The 14844-nt window shown below is 41.3% G+C and overlaps 1 protein-coding gene across 6 annotated transcripts in view; it reads right to left on the bottom strand.

Moving 5' to 3' along the window:
• The window catches only part of PIP5K1B (phosphatidylinositol-4-phosphate 5-kinase type 1 beta), a 484296-nt gene that overhangs the window by 376166 nt on the left and 93286 nt on the right, over window positions 1-14844 (bottom strand). The window contains exon 1 of one of the 6 annotated variants that reach the window (XM_077148360.1): window positions 10979-11213. The exons of 4 other annotated variants lie outside the window; for them this stretch is intronic. The gene's annotated coding sequence lies outside the window, so the exon portion shown is untranslated. Of the gene's footprint in view, window positions 1-7756; window positions 7868-10978; window positions 11214-14844 lie in introns of those variants that run through there. One more of the 6 variants, XM_077148361.1, reaches the window with a different exon arrangement.

The following is a 14844-nucleotide window of genomic DNA, read 5'->3' as shown; positions in this document are numbered from 1 at the left end:
GAGAGCTTGATAAATTCATCTTACAAAGGATAATAGCCTTACTATACAGAAACAGTTAGAAGATTGTCTAATCAATATTACACTGTAGTTTTCAATTTATAAATGCAATCAAAAGGTTAGCCAACAATATTAATTTATATAGTTATTTCCTGTAAAACTTTTTCCACATCTATGAGTCTCAACTTAGAGGGCACTTCTGAATTTACAAGTTGGTGGGGGAGTTTTCTTTGTTTTATCACAAGTGCAGGCACTGGGAATCAAACGTGGGTCTATGGGATGGCAGGCGAGAGCTCTGCCACTGAGCCACTATTGCCCGCCTGGTGGGGGAGTTTTTTAAACTACACAGCAACCCAACATTTTGGAGATACTCCACCTAGGGGCATATTTGAGCCTTGAATTACTCTGTGGCAACCCTTTTAACCCCTAATTTCCTAGCTCTGGCCACAGAGCAGTATTTTTAACTTGCTACAGATAAGTCTGCTCCCCAAACAAGGCCAAGTATAGGGGGAATGGGCTAATTACCTAATAACCCAGCTAAATAGGCCAATCTGTAGAGGCAAGAGGTTAGGGACAAGAGCCACATGTCTCTACCGGTCTTCCCATAAAAACAAACACGTCATTAAATACTGATGAACTACTTTAAGAAGAAGTAAGGATCAGAGAAAGAATAGTGGAATAGGCCTCTAAAGGTTGGGGTTTCGTGTTCATCTCTGCTACTGATCCCATGTAACCTTGAGCTCATCTACTTCTGGTTCTCCCATGAATTGTGCTGACACTAGTAGATGGTACCTTTGGTTTCATGTTGTTGCCAAATGTCTTAGGTAGAACCTCATCCTCAAATCCTCTTTAGAGTGAGGATAATACTTATTAACTATTTGATTATAATGAATGTTACCTGCCCTATGGGAATCGTGCTTCCACAAAATAGCCACATTCAAATGTTTTTGTGCTATTCAGGCTATATATGCTAACATTTCCTAGTACATGTCTCAATAGAGAAAGTAATTTAAAATAATTTGGGCCCTGGTCATCCCTGAAGGTTAATGCAAACTATTTTTGTTTGAATTTTGCTCTTTTGTGTTTATCTTCATTATCTGCAAATACTTCATTCTTTCATTCACTCAATAAACACATTACATGTCAGAGAGTGAGCTTGGTCTATGACATAAAAACAGATCCTAATCTTCAAAGAACTCACATAGGAAGGATAGCTAGAGATGTGAAAAGCTATATTACAATGTGACCTGCGCTATATTCTGGGTTCTTGGGGAAGAAATTGCCTAAGTCTGCCTGGGGTGGGGGGCAGGGGGGAGGGTGTATCATGAAAAACTGTGCTTATGGGAAGCACTGAAACTGGACTTACAGCAGCTGGCTGGGGACAAAAGGTTGAGAGGTAGAGAGTGGGAACGATGCCAGCCAATATGGCAGTGTTGTGTGCTTTAAGAAAGACACAGGAGCAGGAGGAGCATATTTAAATTTTCATGGGAAAACTCTGAGAACATGAATCTCACATTTCACCAATTTACATGGAATCAGCCCATGGATTAGGGTCATAAAGCATTGCTAGTGGACCTCCTGATTGTTCCTTATAGCCATCAGTCCATATTCAATCTTTTGCCTGAATTAGAAGACATTTATGAAAATTTATATGGATTCACGAAAACCTAGAAAGGCATTCTGGGGAGGCAGGAAGTATAATAGTTCTTCAGTTCACTTAAAAAATCTGACACTCTTTGAATGTGGTTTTGGCAATAAACAATAGCAACAGCAATAAGAAACAGTAAATATCAAAAGTTTAAAAAGAGTGATGGCTTATGTTCTGAGCCTTAAATATAAGCAACAAAAATATTCCAAACTGAAAACAGTCCTTGACATAATTCCCCAATGAGAAATGCCAAGATTTTTTAGACTGGAAAAATTCACCTGTGGTAATGAGAAGTCACAGGCTCAGGTTTCTTTCTTCTAGAACATTTGCATAAACTCTCAAAGAAATGCAGATAATATGCATGTTAAATATTTGCACAGTGGAGGCCACCTCTACACACATATTCAGACATATGGTATGTTATACATTTGCAGGCTTAGAGTCTATAAAACTAGAACCACGGTGCTCTTACATTCAACTTAAAGCTCTTTTATTCCTACTGATGAAAATAATTTAAATTAGGTTTCATTTCATGTATCTAATATTTATACAACCAAAACACTGCCAAAAGCAATTCCAAACTATGGCACCTGCTCAGTTTGAATCCAAATGGAGACCAATCAAAACAAACTGCAGGGCTCTTATATTCTCTCATAAAACACATTCATCAGCTCTTAGAATTGCTCTCACAAAGTGAATAAACAGAAATAGCTATAAATGGTGATGACAAAAGGCTCAGCATAAAATGAACCACTAATAAATCATTTTCCCAAAAAAGGACGTACTAAAAAGAATTCACAAGCCTTTTCAAACCAACACTTCACTGCAAATATTAGGCAGAAGAAAATAGCCAGTGAAAACAATTGGGAGGTATTTGCTTTCAGACCAGTGTAATGTGTGTCCTTTCATAAAAACACCACTATTTCACAATCTTTATCTGCCCCAATTTTCATTTTAAATGCACAATGACAGTGTGTGTGTGTGTGTGTCTGTGTGTGTGTGTGTGTAAGTTTGGTGGAAGTATTGGGAATGGGGGAAGGGGTAGGGAAAAAGCTGATAGTTGTGAAAGTAAATACACATATAGTCATGATACCTTGGCTTCTCATTTGGCATGTGGAAAAAAAAATCCTTGCAAATTTAAGTAGTACTGTGTGTTGGTTTGAAAAGATGTATGTCCCCTAGAAAAGTCATGCTTTAATCAAAATCCCATTTCATAAAGGTAGAATAATCCCTATTCAATACTATATGTTTGAATCTGTAATTAGATCATCTCCATTGAGAGATCTAATTATTCTGAGATGTAACCCAATCAAGAGTGGTTGTTAAACTGGATTAGGAGAGATGTGTCTCCACCCATTTGGGTGGGTCTTGATTAATTTCTGGAGTCCTATAAAAGAGGAAACATTTTGGAGAATGAAAGAGATTCAGAAAGAGCAGAGTGGAATGACACAGCCATGAGAAGCAGAGTCCATCAGCCAGTGACCCTTTGGATATGAAGAAGGAACATGCCTCCCAGGAAGCTTCATGAAACAGGAAGCCAGGAGAAGAAGATAGCAGATGACGCCATGCTCACCATGTGCCCTTCCAGATGAGAGAGGAACCCTGACCGTGTTCACCATGTGCCTTTCCAGATGAGAGGGAAACTCTGACTGTATTCGCCATGCGCCCTTCCACTTGAGAAAGAAACCCTGAACTTCATCAGCCTTCTTGAACCAAGGTATCTTTCCCTGGATGCCTTAGATTGTACATTTGCTTTAATTGGAACATTTTCTCGGCCTTAGAAGTGTAAACTACCAACTTATTAAATTCCCCTTTTTAAAAGCCATTCTGTTTCTGGTATATTGAATGCCAGTAGCTAGCAAACTAGAACATACTGTTACTTTTTTACCTCTTCCCAGACACATATGGCATAATCACTAAGAATCTCACACCGTTGGACTTTTTTTTTTTGTCTCTATACAATGCTTAAAGTTTTTCTGCCATTTTTAATCTAGGTGTTATCAGATTGACTTCACAATATTACACTTCTACTACATTGTAATTTCTCGTTTTTATTTTTAAATGTGCCTTCTGTCCACATTTAATTAGCTATTTTCTCTTTTTTTTTCCCCAAGAGTACATGCCTCAGGAATTATTCAATTAATGCAATAATCATTGTAAACCATACATAAATAAAGCCAGCTTGAACTTGTAGGAAAATGTATGGACTCAGAAACAAATAAGCAAAATCTATTTGAGCCTATTTCTCTATTGAGAAAGCCAAAACAATACAGATCTACAGGTCTCAAATTTGAAGGATAGCTGGTAGTGCACCCCAAAGAGCTTCCCCTAAGACAGGTTTCTGTTGGGCTCTGTATTCGTGGGAAAGTCTGAAAGAACAAAGAGTGTGGTAGGGAGGACAATAAAAGAAATGCATTGTTTAGAGGTACAGAGAATAAAAAAGAGATGGAGGAGGAGAAAAATGTTTGTTTAAACAAAACATTAAAAAAAACTTTCTATAGTGCTGGGCCAATAATATTAATTGTGAACTTGTAATAAAAGAGGCTTTAAACCAGGCATGCACATAAACGGCTATCGACATAAAGTGAAAATAGTACTGAAATGACCACTGATGACACATCTCTTCACCAGAAGGGTATTCATTTACTCAAACCTTTATGCTACCATTCCTTTGTGTAAGGTAGTTTGGGGACACAACAATGAATATGACAGCCCTGTTGTAAAGACACATAAAAGAGAAGCCAAAACACAACATACGTAATAATGGAAAAGTCGTGAACAGATTTAGGAGTTAATACCTTTAACTTGGCTTTGCTTCTAACAAGTATTCAATCACCACAGTCAGAGGGTGTATATGGAATGTACTTTAAAAATGCAGTAAAAAATCAAAAAGTTAAGAAAAAAAAAACAACCAAGAGATCATAAAGCAGCTGTTAATCACTGAATATTAAATTTCCCAAGTAATTGATAAATGCTTGGCTGGATGTAGAGTTAAGAAATACTGAGCAGGGAAGTGCTTTTAACAAACCAACCATCTAACTGGAGGAGCAAGGCTAAATGTGGTAGATGGACAGGAGGGAGGTGAAAGAGGTTGAGAGTAGGCTGTGCTAACGCATGGATGAAATGCCAGAGCACGAGGGAAGGGCTGACACGGTGAGGGAAGTAGCAAGAATGCAGAAAGGAAAGACTGTGGTGTGTCTGAGATAGATGGTCTGGAAAGAAAGAAAAGTATACTGATCTTATGGTGGGAAATTAGGTTGCAGAGACTGATTAGTCCCAGGCTAGATGGCCTTGGAAGCCAGCCACAGGTATTATAAATTAGGGAACATCCACTGAAGGCTTTTTTTATTATTATTTTAATGTAATTTCATTGATATATATTCACATAGCATGTAATCATCCAAAGTGTACAATCAGTAGTTCACAATATCATCATACATCACAATCAACTTTTCTTCTTCTTTTGTGAAAAATAACATATATATAAAAAAGCAATAAATTTCAAAGTGCACTACAACAATTAGTTGTAGAACGTATTTCAGAGTTTGGTATAGGCTACAATTCCACACACAATTTTAGGTTTTTACTACTAATGGCTCCAAGACACTGGAGACTAAAAGGAACATAAACATAATGGTTCAGCAATCATACTCTGATTGTTGTTAAACTCTACCTTCTCTGTGTAACTCCACCATCTCCTTTGACCTTTCTTCTATTTTTTAGGGACATTTAAGCTATGCCCATGCTAACTTTTTCATGTTAGAAGGGCTGTCAATAATATGGGATAGGGTTCAGTTCCCAAAGCCTGCCTATGGAAAATAAATAAATAAATAGTATGGGATGGGGGATGGAACTAACTGATGTTCTGGAGAGGCTAGCTCCACCGCATTTCAGGACTTATCTGGTCCAGGGAACTATCTGGAGGTTGTAGGTTTCTGGAAAGTGACTATGGTGCATGGAACCTTCGCAGAATCTCAGGTAAAGTCCTAGGTGTTCTTTAGGGCTGGCAGGAATGGTTTTGGCAAGTTATGGTAGGCAGCAATATTTAACTGAAGCTTGCATTAACAGTAGCCTCCAGAGTAGCCTCTCGACTCTATTTGAACTCTCTCTGCCTCTGATACTTTATTTATTACACTTTCTTCCCCCCTTTTGGTCAGGATGGCATCGTTGATCCCATGGTGTGGGGCCAGGCTCATCCCTGAGAGTCATCCCCCATGCCGCCAGAGAGACTTTCACCCCTGGATGTCATGTGTCATGTGGTGGGGAGGGTAATGATTTCACTTACAGAGTTGGTCTTAGAGAAAGGGCAAATCTGAGCAACAAAAGAGTCCTCTGGAAGTAACTTGTAGGCATACCTATAGGTAGACTAAGCTTCTCTGTTACATAAATAAGCTTCACAAGAGCAAGCCTCAAGATCAAAGGCATGGCCTTGTTCCTAATGTTCGAAATAGTATCAGATGTTTCCCCAGTGGTAAAGTTTAATAGTTCCATATAGTTTCTCCCATTCCTCAAGGGACTTTGCCAATATATTTTATTATCTGTTTAATATACTCTGGGATGTACCCAGGCATTACATTAAATTATACAGGATTACAGGCCCTTATTCTTAGTCTGGGCTCCCCTTGTTTGAGTTGTTTAAATGATCCATCCAGACAGATTGAGTTAGATTATGTGCTATAGAAAATTCTGGACAAAATAAACCTTATGTCCTTTGCTCTCATAGAGTCGGTGGAGTTTTAAAATACAATGTCTTTCTTACCTCTGTATTCTAAATTACCTTAATCCTGACATGATCATCTTCATTCTTACCTCTAAATACCATGTTATACATATATAACACAGCCTCTCAAAATCTAGAAATAATAACCACCACTCAGGACTAAATGTGACTGCTACAAGAGCTTGCAATCTAGGAACCAATTTTCTTATAAGTATTTTCTAAATGAGACCATACAATACTTGTTCTTTTGTTTCTAGCTTATTGTGCCTCACAAAATGCCCCTCAGGTGCTGAAGGCTTTCTAGTATGAGGCCAGTAAGATTTTGCAAATAGTGATAAGGCTTAAGAGTGGGCAAGATCAAATGAAAGGGAAGACTAGAGACAGAGAGCAAATCTAGATGCTGACACAATACTCATGGTGATGAGAAACTAGAAGACCAAATAGACTCGGGCATTGAGAGGAAGAAGCCCGGGACAGTGATTTCAACGGGAACATCATCAGAATCCAGGGACTGGATGGATGGGGGGGGGGGGGGGGCATAGGGGGTTAAGTCAAAGGTGACTACGTTTTCAAACTTCATTAAGTACAGATGCTAATGGGAGTTCAAAGAGAACACACCTCCTTGGCCTGGTGGTGACTCCAGGCACAAATTGAACTGGAAAGGACGTCTGACCCAGGCTAAACCAGCTAAACATCCCCATCAAGAATTTTCTCTAAGGTCAAGTGATGGTGGCTTTGGACTAATCAGTACAGCCCAAATCATAGGAAAGGTAAAAGTCAGAGCTTTGCAGTTTAATCAGACAGTAGAAAGAAGCCCAAATACAACCCCTGTGTTTCCTGACAGAGAAACTACTGTCTGACAACTTTCCAGCTGTGTGATGTCCAGCCATAGTCTTTAGCTAGCAGCCGGGTTCTAGGAGGGCCCCTTTATTTTCAGAGTACACCCACCATTTGCTTCAGCTCTCTGAAGGGATTTCTAAAAGCCTTACAGCCAAACTCCTTCATTAAATCAGAAAGTATGCTACGGACTAGTTGCCATGACCTTAGCTGAGGTCACCGCCCCATCATCCAGCTGCCATTGCCCTCTGCTCCGAGCCACGCCCGAGTGGGGAAGGCGGTGCCAGGGCGGTGGTCACAGGAACAGGGTCTGGAGCCAGACTGCCCGGCTGCAATGTCCACTGTGCTGCCCACCAGCCGTCCGACCTCCTCACGTCACTCAACCTCTGCACCCTCAGCTCCCTCATCCTAGACACTAAGAACATAAGGTACCTCCCTCACGGGGCTGCTGTGGGGAGTGAAAATATGTAAACCACTTACAGTGTCCCCGGCACACACCACACTTTAGTAAATTTAGTGTTGTTGTTGTTATTATTATTATTAGCTACTCTCACCGGATTGAGAGCTGTGACGCGGGGTTGATCCTCCCCATGTTCTGTTTCTAAACTCCTCGTGGTCTCAGAGGACACTGAACACTGGCGCCCTCGCCGAACCGCAGCCTCCCTTCACCCCGGCGGCTCCTTCCGCCTCTGGCGGGGCCTCGGAGGAGGCGGAAGGAGCCGCGGCCGCGCTGCTCTCTTTGCCTCCCGCGTTCCTCTCAGGTCGGGAGAGAGTTCACTCTCCCACAAATGTGTCAGCTTCTCCTCTGTCCTTTTCCCTCGGCCCACAGTGTTTGTTCCAATCGAAATAGCCTCTTCACACCTCTATGTATCCACTTCAAACGGCTCTCTTCTCTGAGGACTCCCTTGATCCCCTCTCCCTAGAAAAATGCAGTGCTTTGTAGTGCTCTCGTCACCATCAGACAACACAATTTTTTTAGTTAAGTGGTTATAAGACCCCGGGCTGCATTTGTGCTCAGTCCTCTGAATGATACTGATTATTATAGCTCATGAATATGGACCACTTCCTTGTCCCAGGCACTTTTTATAAGGTTTCTGTTACTACCCATATTTTTATAGATGAGAAAACTGAGGCAGAAAGAGGTTAAATAGTTCGCCCAAGGTCACACAGTAAGTGGCAGAGCCAAGATGTGAAGGGGTAAAGGGTTCATGTCCAATGCGGTTCTTAACCACTCTGTCACTGCGTAATTTAACACTTCATTTGTTTCTTGAAGTTTCCTTTCTGGCAATCTCTTGCCTTCTGCTTCACAGAGGCCTGAGGGCCCCTTCATTTCCTGTCTTTCCCACCTGTGAACTCATGGGCATCAACACCCATCCTTCTCTCTGCCCCAGGATCTCTCCTCTCTAATGCAAAACTAAGGGATAGTCTGGATTATTCCCAACACACACTTCGGTGAAGCCCTCTCCCCATCAATTTGTTTTTCCTGCATTTGCAACCTCTTCCTCTCATTGCCTATTTATCCTGAGAATATGAGCATGTTAATTAACTCTTTTCTACGACCTTTCCTTCTGACTTCCAGAAATCTCTTCTTCACCCTGACACTTCTCTCTGGCTGCCACCTTGCTGCACTCCCCTTACAGTCAAGGTCAAATTCTAGAGTACACTCTCTGCCTTCACTTCCTCTGCCCCCATTTGCAGATCTGCCCTCAAGCCCTTCCCACAACCACTCAAGTTCACATATGGACTCCTTGTTGCTTTATCTAAGCAGTTTTTTTCATTCATTATCTTCCTTAACTTCTCTGTGGCCAACAAACTGCTGAGAGTGCTCCTCACGCAGAGGGCACTTAGATCTTTGTTGAACTGGCGGTGATGACCAATCCTCCTTGACTGAGTGCCCCTCCTCCCTGGGCTATCTGGCATGGCTGATCCTGCTTGCTGCCTACCCCAAATCACTTTTCCCCATGTTCTTTACTAGCATAACTCTGATTTTATGCCCAAACAAGAAACGTGTACTTCCAGATATTCTGGCAATGAGACATGGCATACATTTATGTCCAGGGAGATTTGTTAAAGGGGAAGACTCTGCTAGCCTGGACATTTCTGCCACTTGCCATTTGCTCTTTACCCTTTCTCCCATGGTTGACAGATCTGAAAAAGAGCACAAGCAGGGACACCATGTGTACTTGGTTTCCCTCCCTGATATTCCTGGTTTGTCCCCTACCCCTCTGAACACTTCTCAGTCTCTTTGGTAGGCTCCCTCTTCCATATTCATGTTCCTCAAGGTTGTGTCTTCTGTATTCTTTTCTTCTCACTCTCCCTGAATAGTTTCTTCATTCCCAATGGGATAACTGCAACCTAATGGTGAGAACTCCCAAATATGTCTTGAGCCTAGATCTCTTTCCTGAGCTCTAGATCTGCAATTCTGAGTTGCTTTCAGGGTTCCTTCACTTAGCTGTCTTACACTATAAATTCAGTATACTTTAAATGCCATTTGTCATATTCCATACCCCATCCCCAAGCCTAGTCTACCTCCTAAGCTCTCCTCTTTCAGAGAGTGCTACCATCATCTACCCAGTTGCCCTACCAGAAATCAAGGAGCCATCCCAGTTTCTTCCTTCTAGCCCCCTCCTATTGCCTATCATTCAAATTCTTTCCTTTGATAGCCTTAATGTTCTTTCATTTAGATTATTTCTTCACCTTTGCCCTGCAATTATCTTAACTGACACATCATCATTTCTTGCATAGATTACTGCTTCAGTTTCCTAATTAGTCTGCCTCACTGGGGCACAATATTGCTAAAGGGACCTTTCTATAATGCAAATCAGCCTATGCCACTTCCCTTTAAAATCCTGCAACGGCTTCCCACTGCTTCAGAACAGAATTCAGTCTTTAGCACAATGTATGACCTCTCATGACCAGTCCTCCTTAACTGACCCCTCCTTCACAGTCCACCGCATGGCTAGGTGTAGTCATATGGAACGACTTGCAGGCCTCCTGCCTTTGTACATACTTCAATGCCTGACATGCCACTTCCCCCTCTTTCCATGGCTAACTGCTCCTTTGTCCTTCAAGATGCAGCTCAGGCATCACTTCCTTTCATGAATTCACTCTTACTCCTCCCAAGTCAGGGTTCAGTGCCTCTCTGTGTTCATGGGTGCTCTGAGCCTACTTTTATTGTGACACTTATAGAATGTATTGTAATCATCAGTGTAAATTTCTTTTTTCTTCCCACTACCATATCAGCTCCTTCAGGGCAACGAGCCTCAACTTATTTATCTGTAAATTACAGATTAATAGTTAATGGATGTATGTGCAAGCATGTTTATAACTCTTCTTAGTTAAGCTCCCTGAGTGCAGAAAGGATGTCTTATTTTCTGTCACTGAATATTAAGCTGGTGCTTAATACATGTTTTCTTTCTTTTAACATTGGGTAATAAGTGAATGTTCAGTTTGCATAGTGATTTAACAAGATAAAACACTAGGATAGTGATCAATTTAGCATTCCAAATATTTCCACAAGGGCCTTTTTTTGCTTTATTTTTTTTTGTGGCTATTTTAGGTGCAGTTCACACAAGCTCCCCTCAGAGTCTTCAAATGGACTCTTTGGAATATTTTTAGAAATCTCACCATCAATGCAATTCATATCTCTAACAGAAATGTTGGACAATCACAGAAAATCACAAAGAAAATAAAAACTGTGAGAATTTCACCACCCCGATGCCCCTAGTTAGCTCTGTGAGGCATCTTCTTTTAGTTCCGTTTATAGTAATACTCACACACTTGTCTTTGCTCTCCATCACCACACTATTTCCAGAGTGCTGCAAGAAGGTGGAAACCAGCTCATACCCAGCGGCAAACGTTTGTCATCAGTCCGTCAGATTTCAACACAGTAGTAGTCACAAAACAAAGTAAGAAGGCTCTATGTAGCAGCCACTCTAAATCATGAAGGCTGTGCCAACTTAGATTGGGTTTGTCTTGTAACATGATTTTCTTTGCCTTCAAACCCTGCTTGGTTTATCTATGGCATTGTAATGTGCAAAGCAGCCTCACTCTAAAACAAAAACATAATTCTGGATTTTCACTTATCTGTCGGATAAGACTTGGTCCTACCCAGCCAAGACTGTCAAGTGCCTTATTAAATTCAGAGGAGTAATTTCTTAATCTTATTATCAAACAATTCCTGACTCTGAAAGTAGGGGGGAAAAAAACCCCTGAGACATATTTCAAATCTCATACACCTGGCAGACTGCCTCAACTCTCACCAATGTGCTGACTTCTCATTTCTAAACACACCCTCTTTTCTTAGCATCAAGGAACAGGATTAATCTATAATTCTTGAATTCAGCCTAAATGAAATAAATCCAGGAAGCATCTGACATTATTGTGAGTATTAGTCATACAATAGAAAATATCTGCCCTTTCCCTAGTGTTAATACTGCTAAATCCCCCTGGAATTCTAAATTCTCTCCTGCCCAGGCTTGTTATTTTCCCTTGGACAATCCCACTCTGGGATTTTCATCAGAATATAAAGGATAGTGTCTTGGCTCAAGAAAAGCACTCCCTACCCCGACCTCACTTCAATTCACTTTATCAGAAGGTAGGCAGAGGAGTATGGGAACAGAGCTTAAAATGCATTTGGACCAATCCATATGTGTCGTAGCAGCAGGCTCTAATCACAGAGGCCTGAGAACACTGGGATTGGGTGTGAAAATCTGAGACTTGGATGAACAGTTTTCTACCTAGGAATTCTGGAGGAGAGGGAGGTAGGAGATACAGGTACAGAGACAATTGCTCAAAACATACTGACCCTGGGATGCTTGCAGCTTCAGCTCCTCAACAAGTGATTAGGAATGGAGAATTTGAAGCTGGGATAACAAAATATCCCAGCCCCCCAGGATCTTGGGAAACCTAGGACATTTTTGTTTGAATAACCAAAAAATCACCCCTAACTTTAAGAGCTGTATGTTGAATGAAATGTCAGAAACAAAAAGACAAATATTATCATGCCTCAATTATATGGACTAACTATAATATAAAAATTCAGGGAACTAAAGTCGAAAGCATGGGTTATCAGGTTGGGGCTTATTGTAAAGTATCCTAGATTATAAACTCTTACAGCAGTCACATGTATTCAGGAGGTGTAAACCGTTAATTCTAAATTCTGAGATACTGAGCTGTTTATATATAACATGGTCTTTCCTAGAAACTTCGGATATTTATTTGACACCTGAGACTCAGAGTTAGAGCTCTGAAGCTATGAAAGTCAGCAGTACCTCACACAGGAACTGTTTAAAAAGTTGAAAAAGTGGCCAGACATCGAATATGAATGAAAATGATCTGGATAGGACTAAGGTATATCAGAAGATTAGGTAAAGGATGATATTGTCCTTATCTCAAAACTTCAACTTCTGTGCGAGACTAAAGGAAGAAATACTTATTTGGTGCAAAATTTATATCTTGGGTAGTGCATTTCCTAAGTTAACTTATATGGTCAGTTTAGTTGAACCCCATAAGTACATGGAGTCTTGACTCGGTCATGAGATTTTGTTGGTTTGTCCAGGTTAGTGTGATGCCCTGATAAATCCCAGAGTGATTTGGACAGTGAATAAAGAAGTATTTGCAAAGTCCCCTTAGGGGAATGGGGAAAAAGGGCGAAAGATTCAACTTCCCCATTCGGAAAATTTCTGATACTCTCACAAGCAGTGGGGACAAGCAAATCAATAGACCGAGCTCTTGATCTTGGGGTTTGCCCCTATGAAACTTATCCTTGCAACGGATAGACTAAGCCTACTTAAAATTAGGCCTGGGCAGCGCAATGGTGGCTCAGTGGCAGAATTCTTGCCTGCCATGCATAGACCTGAGTTCGATTCCCAGAGCCTGCCCATGCGAAAAAAAAAAATTAGGCCTAAGAGTCACCCCCAGAGAACCTCTTTGGTTGCTCACATGTGGCCTCCCTCTCTAATCCGACATGGCAAGTGAACCCACTGACCTCTCCCCAGCTATGTGGGATATGACTCCCAGGGTGTAAATCTCCCTGGCAACATGGGACAGAAATCCCAGGATGAACTTGGAGCCAGCATCAAGGTATTGAGAAAACCTTCTTGACCAAAGGGGTAAGGGAGAAATGAGAAAAAATAAAGTGTCAGTGGCTGAGAGATTTCAAACAGAGTCAAGAGGTTATCCCGGAGGTTATTCTTATACATTATATATATATCCCTTTTCAGTTTATGGTGTATTTGAGTGACTAAAGGGAAGTACCTGAAACTGTAGAGCTGTGTTCCAGTAGCCTTGTTTCTTGAAGATGATTGTATAATGATATAGCTTTTACAATGTGACTGTGAGATTGTGAAAACCTTGTATCTGATGCTCCCTTTATCTAGGGTATGGAAAGATGAGTAGAAAATTTGGATTAAAAAAATAAACTAATAATAGAGGGAACGAAAGTTAAACAAAATTGGGTAGATGGAAATACTAGTGGTCAATGAGAGGGAGGGATAAGGGGTATGGTATGTATGAGTTGTTTCTTTTTTCTTTATTTCTTTTACTGGTGTGATGCAAATGTCCTAAAAGAACGATCATGGTGATGAATACACAACTATGTGATGATATTGTGAGCCACTGATTGTACATCATGTATAGAATGTTTGTATGTTAAGAATGTTTGTGTTTATATGTTGTTTATAAAAAAGAAATCACCCCTTCTGGTTTACTACATCAGTAGAGAAACCAGAAAAAGATGCCTTCTGTGGGTGGCTTTCAACTCTGCAGAGAAAAGGGCTCCCTTTGTCTGGAAGGTGCAGGGTTTGGCAGCTGTATATGGGCTGAAATCAGCTTCCAGTTGCCCTTCAGCAGGGCACCTTTGGGCACTGCACAAACTCTAGAACCATATATAGCAGCCAGCCCCCTTGAGATGGACTCTATCATGGATAGTCAAGTGAGATGGGTCTTCAAGGTCAGTTTTAAACCTGAAAGGAGGAAGTAATGGGCTCTAGAGAGCCCAGGGGAGTTCAGGCTACCCCTGATCCATCCCTGAGCAAGAAAAACCAAGGAGTACTGGACTACTCCTTTATTTAACAAATATTTGTGCACGTGCAGGCCCTGTGCTAGGTGCTTGGATAAAAGGCATGGTTCCAAGCCCCAAGTGCTGGCAGATGAAGGAAAGGCACAGATATACGCAGGGCCCAGGACAAGAGAATGAATGAAACCTATACACCACATGTTGCCAAGTTTCTCTCTACCCACTCCATCTAAAGTAGGCATCTCCTTACCACAGGGTATCTCCACCTCTACCAGTACCACTATTTTCAGTTCCTCAAAGGAACATGAGGTGAGAAGGCCAAGGTTTGAATTTAGAATTCTCAGCTCCCTGAATTCTGGGCCAAACAGACTAGACCCTGGTCCCTGATCTGCGGCCTTCTCTTCCCCACTGCAGGCCTGTCCCATGCCTTGTGTGAAGTGTAGGCAGCCCAACTGGCATGTCCAAGCTCTGACTACCTGACTTCAAAAGCTGCTCACAATCCTTCATGCTCAAGGCACATTCACTGGGACATGGTTCACCCTCAGGAGGATGGATGTAAGGAAGAGACCCCATGCCCATGAAGCAGGCTCAGCATCATTTGATAAGGAATTCTCTACAGAGTCC

Source organism: Tamandua tetradactyla, chromosome 2 (assembly GCF_023851605.1).
Source record: "Tamandua tetradactyla isolate mTamTet1 chromosome 2, mTamTet1.pri, whole genome shotgun sequence".
In the NCBI taxonomy this organism is placed as follows: domain Eukaryota; kingdom Metazoa; phylum Chordata; class Mammalia; order Pilosa; family Myrmecophagidae; genus Tamandua; species Tamandua tetradactyla.
This window is presented reverse-complemented; position numbering and strand designations above follow the sequence as displayed.